This window comes from Ascaphus truei, unplaced genomic scaffold (assembly GCF_040206685.1).
Source record: "Ascaphus truei isolate aAscTru1 unplaced genomic scaffold, aAscTru1.hap1 HAP1_SCAFFOLD_1338, whole genome shotgun sequence".
NCBI classification, from domain to species: domain Eukaryota; kingdom Metazoa; phylum Chordata; class Amphibia; order Anura; family Ascaphidae; genus Ascaphus; species Ascaphus truei.
Genome location: NW_027454216.1, coordinates 29,795 through 38,212, shown reverse-complemented (window position 1 = coordinate 38,212; position 8,418 = coordinate 29,795). Strand labels below are relative to the sequence as shown.

The 8,418-nt window shown below is 44.2% G+C and overlaps 1 long non-coding RNA gene across 1 annotated transcript; it reads left to right on the top strand.

The window, feature by feature from the left end:
• The first annotated feature begins 4,219 nt into the window (after nt 1-4,219).
• Nucleotides 4,220-7,014, top strand: LOC142475721 (uncharacterized). The gene is made up of 3 exons (XR_012791101.1): nt 4,220-4,341; nt 5,362-5,457; nt 6,900-7,014. It is a non-coding gene; the product is annotated as an uncharacterized LOC142475721 (long non-coding RNA).
• Nucleotides 7,015-8,418: the final 1,404 nt, after the last annotated feature.

Genomic DNA, 8,418 nt, shown 5'->3' with positions numbered 1-8,418 from the left:
GAAGCCATGTGTTCCTTTTCTTGCAAAAGAGAAAATTTGAAGGACAGTTGAAGAGAAGGAAAATTACTACACAGAGACAGATAAGCAATGTGTATATTTCTCATTTACCATTTAGTATTTGTCGTTTTATTGACTCCACACAATCCGGCTGCTACGGGTTTCACATTGAATATTTTCATCTCTACTCTACCCCTTCCTGTGATCTGAACCATGCAAGTTTTCGTTGATTCAATACATCATGAGTAGAGTGTGGCTACAGTATGAAGTAAAGACCCAAGGACCACATCTACTACCATTCATAACAAGAACATGTGCAGTAGCGCACAGCTGCAGTTCTATGTGATTGTTATGAAAGGTTGAGGTGGTTCAATTCTATGAATCTGGAGTGGGATGGATCCTGTTTGCATCATATGGTTTCATCTAGGCCAGTAGATTATATAACTCTCAGTACAGGTTACACATGGCATCAGTATTAGTGATTTAAAGAGGAGGAAAGCTTCAATGTGGAGAACAAAGCCAAGTAATGTTGAAGTTACTCCTTTTACCATTTACTTGGTCAGTCTGTACTGTCTACTCTCCACACAGCTGCTAAGGATCTTCCATTTTAAATACTTTCACCTCCTATTCTGCACTGCTTTGCTGCCCATTATTCAGAGATGCGTTCCAGTCATGTTTAGCACTCTGAATCTCTCTGCAGTCATTGGTTCAGCACATCATGGGTAGAGCATGGCTACAGATACAGCAAGCTATTATTATTTTACCGGCTGATCACCCATAATATTGCATTAAAACATAGAATATCACTTAATTTCCAAAAGATTCAGTGATGCTGATAATGCAGAATCTCACAACATTTCCCATCATAATGCCATAATGCACAAGTGGGAGAAATAATCCTTGCTATATCTGTACATTGTGTGACGTATTACCTCAATGACCAATGAGAGCAAGTACATCTTCTGTATAGAGCGGCTGTGTTATGATGCAGTTATTGATCATCATTGACATAATCACAAGAATCTTATGCAAAGGGAAATTGTCCGCAGCGAAGTGAGATTTCAGCCCCCAAACGTCTGTAATATTAATGCAATGTCTTACTTTTGTTGCAGTGAACACTGAAGAGACGGATCTACTACAACACTGTACAGGATGAGCATACGCTACAAGCAGCAAAATGATCTTGCAGTTGACAGTATGTTGTTCTGGTAATGTGCACAATTATTATTTATGGGCTACACACCACAGTGCTGGACATATTCTGTTAACTTCAACTCTACTCCTAACATGGAGATGTCTTCCTGGTGTTACTGATTCAGTACATCATATGCACAGTGTGGTTATGATATGATGGATTGATTTAATGAACCCACCAACCAATGATGACATCTGCATCATCTTCTGTAAAGTGCAGCTACAGCATGATATTATCAGCATTTGGTGCGGTATAATCAGAGGTATCTATGTGCTTTTGTGCCTGTTTTAAGTCCTCCAGCTTAACGCCCCTACACCTCCCACTACACAGGCATACTTACTTATGCATACACTGACATCTGGCATACCTACACACACCCCAGGGCCACTTCCTTCCCCTGATGTCAGGGAGAGGATGGGCATGCAGAGTGCAGTAAGTCTCCACGTTACTCTGGCCAACAGTCTTGGCCTACCTCCAGCATCTGTCACCCACAACATCTGTTCCCTCCTTGTAAAGTGCTGAACTATCTCACCTGGGTCAGTGCTATAGCTGATCACAGTGCCCGATCAGGATGTCACTGTGACAGGCAGCAGTGCAGATTGACCGGTCAATCAATGCAGTGCCGCAACATACTGCTGCGGCACAGTTTATTCGAGCATTTGCCCGTTCTGTGCCGCAGCAGTAGCCTGGCGCGCGCCCGAGTGTGACGGGCGCACGCCGAAGCAGCGGAAGAGCGCCCTCCGATCGGGGCGCTCTCCCTACCGCTGCCGGGTCCGCCGGGTCCCCCGGAACCCCCTGCCGCTGTCCCGCGATCGCGGGACACCAGGGCTCCCTCGGGGAGCCCCTGGACATGCGTGCAGCGGGCGCACGCTCCCGATGACGCGTGACCGCGCGTCTATGACGCGCGGCACGCCGAGGGGCGGCCACTAGCAAGCCGGGAGATTTCCCGGCTTGCGGTACCGACCACACTTCAATAAAGTGTGTCGGTAGTGTATGCACTAAATGAGATTTCCGTGCCCCCAGTCAGGTTACTCCCTGGGCAGTGACCCTGCTCACACCCTCCCCTAGTTCCACCTCTGATCACAATTATCTCTCTTGGAGAGTGTAGCAAATTGGAGTTGGGGGAATCTCACCTCTGCCATGCATGGTCACAATCTGGGCACAGGACCCAAATAGTGGGCAATGTGGCACTTCTTACAGTAGAGAATAAGTAACTTTATTCTTTACTTGTGTATTAAGGACCTTATTTGCATTAAATTCAGTCCACATGGGACCAAGACTTTCTGGCTTACTGAACAAAGTGGAATTGTTTCGTAGAGGGTGGAGAATTGTATTTTATCTGAAATTACCCCCTCTGCACAAAATACAAACAATTATACCCATACAAGTACCTTGTGGAAGTTGTTGCCCTCTATCTTCCTGTGGTCTCTCCCTGTTTCTCACCGTGCCTCCTCCCATTTCCTTGCACCTCTACGTCTCCGCATATATCCCTATACTCAGAGCCGGCTCCGGTCAGTGACATGGGATGCCCAAATATGAGCATACCCATATATGGGCATCCATGCCACTGACCGGAGCCCGCTCTGTTGCGGATATGGAGAGAGACTGGGAGATTTACATCCCCTTATAATTCATATGGTGCATAGTACCGGCACGTATTGTTTTACCGGTACTGTGTACCTTCCTACTTCCACACTGGTACAGTATATGCTGCAGTGGGACTGAGAGGGATATATTGGTAACACATAGTCATTGTTGGGGGAATTCAATCCATTTTGAAAATAGTAATGAAATGTTTTTTACTTTTCTTTTTTTTCAGTAATGAAGAATGAAACATTTCTGTTAAAATTGAATTGGAGGTGAACTGGATTCATCATCAACTCTGCACCAGTGTGAATTGATGTTCTTTAATGTTCTGATAAGGTACATGCAACATCTCTTCCTCAACCCCTGCACCACTCTCTGCCTCTTGCCTCTCTCTCTCCACCTCCCTGCTAAGCGTATTAACCCATGCCCTCTAGATCGTATCCCCTCACACCTTACTGCATCTCTTAGTCCCCACTCTCACCCACATCTTCAATTCCTCCCTATTCTCTGGCTCTTTACCCTCTTACTTTAAGCCTGTAGTGGTCACCCTTTTCTCAGAAACAACCTACACCCTATGTGCCTTACTAACTACCGCCCTGTATCCCTCCTGCTGTTTGTCTCCTAATTGCTAGAATGTCAACATTCTTAAATCACATTCCCTCCTGGATCCTTTACAACCTGCCTTTCGTACAGCTCGTTCTACAGACTGTGCTTAAAGCAAATTCCCAAGGTCACTTTTCCCTACTAATCCTACTTGATCTATCTGCTGCGTTTGATGCTCTCAATCACTCTCCTCCTTCATATTGTAAACTCTCTCTTGGTATCCGTAACACAGTTCTATCCTGGTTTTCATCATAACTTTCCTGTCACACATTCTCCATCTCTGTTGCTAACATGTCTTCGTCTTCTATTGATCTGTCTGTGGGTATACATCAGGGCTCTGTTCTGAGATCTCTCTTTCTCTCTACATACTATCATTTGGTGACCTCATCAACTCTTTGTGACAATCCTATAAATAACAAATACAAATATCAGGTCATGGGAATAAGTGATTTGGACATAAAAGTAACATTTCGGAAGTGTGGACAACTAATACATCTTGTAGATTGCCTTTACAGTGTGATGTCATTGATTCAGTAGATTGTGTGCAGACCAGGACTGCAGTACAGTGTCACTCACATGGATGACTTGCGTGGTAGAAGCTCAAGAACAAGGATGTCAAACTCCAGTCCTCGAGGGCCGCAAACAGGCCAGGTTTTCAGGATATCCCTACTGAAAACCTGGCCTGTTTGGGACCCTCGAGGACTGGAGTTTGACATGCATGCTCTAGAAGGAGCACAGCTGTGGGTGGGAGGTGGATTTGCTTTGCATCAAATGGTTTGGAGCAAGGTTTATTGTATGTATTATCATAATAACAATGCAATGCTTAACTTTTATTTCAGGAGGGATGACTGCAGAACAGAAGTGAATATTGAAGCCATGTGTTCCTTTTCTTGCAAAAGAGAAAATTTGAAGGACAGTTGAAGAGAAGGAAAATTACTACACAGAGACAGATAAGCAATGTGTATATTTCTCATTTACCATTTAGTATTTGTCGTTTTATTGACTCCACACAATCCGGCTGCTACGGGTTTCACATTGAATATTTTCATCTCTACTCTACCCCTTCCTGTGATCTGAACCATGCAGGTTTTCGTTGATTCAATACATCATGAGTAGAGGGTGGCTACAGTATGAAGTAAAGACCCAAGGACCACATCTACTACCATTCATAACAAGAACATGTGCAGTAGCGCACAGCTGCAGTTCTATGTGATTGTTATGAAAGGTTGAGGTGGTTCAATTCTATGAATCTGGAGTGGGATGGATCCTGTTTGCATCATATGGTTTCATCTAGGCCAGTAGATTATATAACTCTCAGTACAGGTTACACATGGCATCAGTATTAGTGATTTAAAGAGGAGGAAAGCTTCAATGTGGAGAACAAAGCCAAGTAATGTTGAAGTTACTCCTTTTACCATTTACTTGGTCAGTCTGTACTGTCTACTCTCCACACAGCTGCTAAGGATCTTCCATTTTAAATACTTTCACCTCCTATTCTGCACTGCTTTGCTGCCCATTATTCAGAGATGCGTTCCAGTCATGTTTAGCACTCTGAATCTCTCTGCAGTCATTGGTTCAGCACATCATGGGTAGAGCATGGCTACAGATACAGCAAGCTATTATTATTTTACCGGCTGATCACCCATAATATTGCATTAAAACATAGAATATCACTTAATTTCCAAAAGATTCAGTGATGCTGATAATGCAGAATCTCACAACATTTCCCATCATAATGCCATAATGCACAAGTGGGAGAAATAATCCTTGCTATATCTGTACATTGTGTGACGTATTACCTCAATGACCAATGAGAGCAAGTACATCTTCTGTATAGAGCGGCTGTGTTATGATGCAGTTATTGATCATCATTGACATAATCACAAGAATCTTATGCAAAGGGAAATTGTCCGCAGCGAAGTGAGATTTCAGCCCCCAAACGTCTGTAATATTAATGCAATGTCTTACTTTTGTTGCAGTGAACACTGAAGAGACGGATCTACTACAACACTGTACAGGATGAGCATACGCTACAAGCAGCAAAATGATCTTGCAGTTGACAGTATGTTGTTCTGGTAATGTGCACAATTATTATTTATGGGCTACACACCACAGTGCTGGACATATTCTGTTAACTTCAACTCTACTCCTAACATGGAGATGTCTTCCTGGTGTTACTGATTCAGTACATCATATGCACAGTGTGGTTATGATATGATGGATTGATTTAATGAACCCACCAACCAATGATGACATCTGCATCATCTTCTGTAAAGTGCAGCTACAGCATGATATTATCAGCATTTGGTGCGGTATAATCAGAGGTATCTATGTGCTTTTGTGCCTGTTTTAAGTCCTCCAGCTTAACGCCCCTACACCTCCCACTACACAGGCATACTTACTTATGCATACACTGACATCTGGCATACCTACACACACCCCAGGGCCACTTCCTTCCCCTGATGTCAGGGAGAGGATGGGCATGCAGAGTGCAGTAAGTCTCCACGTTACTCTGGCCAACAGTCTTGGCCTACCTCCAGCATCTGTCACCCACAACATCTGTTCCCTCCTTGTAAAGTGCTGAACTATCTCACCTGGGTCAGTGCTATAGCTGATCACAGTGCCCGATCAGGATGTCACTGTGACAGGCAGCAGTGCAGATTGACCGGTCAATCAATGCAGTGCCGCAACATATGCACTAAATGAGATTTCCGTGCCCCCAGTCAGGTTACTCCCTGGGCAGTGACCCTGCTCACACCCTCCCCTAGTTCCACCTCTGATCACAATTATCTCTCTTGGAGAGTGTAGCAAATTGGAGTTGGGGGAATCTCACCTCTGCCATGCATGGTCACAATCTGGGCACAGGACCCAAATAGTGGGCAATGTGGCACTTCTTACAGTAGAGAATAAGTAACTTTATTCTTTACTTGTGTATTAAGGACCTTATTTGCATTAAATTCAGTCCACATGGGACCAAGACTTTCTGGCTTACTGAACAAAGTGGAATTGTTTCGTAGAGGGTGGAGAATTGTATTTTATCTGAAATTACCCCCTCTGCACAAAATACAAACAATTATACCCATACAAGTACCTTGTGGAAGTTGTTGCCCTCTATCTTCCTGTGGTCTCTCCCTGTTTCTCACCGTGCCTCCTCCCATTTCCTTGCACCTGTGCGTCTCCGCATATATCCCTATACTCAGAGCCGGCTCCGGTCAGTGACATGGGATGCCCAAATATGAGCATACCCATATATGGGCATCCATGCCACTGACCGGAGCCCGCTCTGTTGCGGATATGGAGAGAGACTGGGAGATTTACATCCCCTTATAATTCATATGGTGCATAGTACCGGCACGTATTGTTTTACCGGTACTGTGTACCTTCTTACTTTCACACTGGTACAGTATGTGCTGCAGTGGGACTGAGAGGGATATATTGGTAACACATAGTCATTGGTGGGGGAATTCAATCCTTTTTGAAAATAGTAATGCATTGTTTTTTACTTTTTTTTTTGCAGTAATGAAGAATGAAAAAGTTCTGTTAAAATTGAATTGGACGTGAACTGGATTCAGCATTTCATCATCAACTCTGCACCAGTGTGAATTGACGTTCTTTAATGTTCTGACAAGGAACATGCAACATCTCTTCCTCTACCCCTACACCACCCTCTGCCTCTTGCCTCTCTCTCCACCTCCCTGCTAAGCGTATTAACCCATCTAATGTAATCCACATTCCTTGTCTCACTTTACTCTTCCCTTCTCACGTGCCCTCTGGAATGTCTGCTCTACGACTAACATGGTCTATTTGTACATGACCTCTTCTGCTCTCATCATCCACCACTTCTCATTCCCCTCACCCCTGTCCTACTCGATACCTCAGCTTAATTGAACTCTCTCCTCTGACATCTACCCTTATCTCTAACCTCTCCTCACTTTCTGCTTAAACTAGCTATCTTGTTAACTCTTACAATGCTATCATCTCCTCCTCCCTCCTCCTCCATCATCTATATGCCCCTTCTAGGCTCTGACACACTCATCCCTCTAAGGCCGTGATTATCATGGGCACACGCTTGGTTGTCCACAGTGCGTGCGAGCGATGCAGGGCCTCCCCGTCGCCTCGGACCTCAGTGCAGGGATTGCTGGAGCGACAGGCATGCGCTAACTTTGCCATCTGTTGCGTGCTTACTATAGACGCAGCCTAACCCATGCATTGGTTTAATTCACAAGCACGCTCTCATCACACTTCATCACATCACACTGCTGCTCTTAACACCTATGGAGGAAATCTCACAGTCTGATTTTCTACACTAAACCTTTGTCCTGTTCTGTAAAACTCTGCTCCTTTTTTTAAGGTCAAACACTACTTTTTCCTCACTCATCAACACTCCAATTTCATTCACACTGTCTTCTATGTATTTGAGTCCCACCACTGACTTTCTCCTCCCACTTAACATCCATCCTTTATTTCTCCTCAAGCCTTTGCTCACTTGAGGCAAGGTGGATGCCATCCACAAGTAGATTCGTTCTCTCCCTTCCCCCTCTCTCTTTTTCTATCTAGATCTCATTGCACTCTTGACTCCTTTTCTCCTGTCACAAAGCTGGAACCTGATCTTCTCTTCTCCCTCTACCACATGCCCTCTCAATCCTATATTCTCACTCTCACCCACATCTTCAATTCCTCCATATCCTTTGGCTCTTTCAACTCTTCCTTTTAAGCATGCAGTGGTCACCCCTATTCTCAAAAATAACCTTGACCTTGTGTGAATTTCTAACTATCGCCCTGTATCCGTCCTACCATTTGCCTCCTAATTGCTAGAACGTCTTGTGATCTCCCGTTTGATCAACATTCTTAAATCACATGCTCCTCTGGGCCCTTCACAATCTGCCTTTCCCAATGTAACCAATTATGTACATAAAGAAAATTCCCAAGGTCCATTTTACTTACTAATCCTGCTTGATCTCTCTTCTGCTTTTGATACTGTCAATCACTCTTCTCATTCATATTCTAAACTCTTTCTTCGTATCCGCAGCAAACTT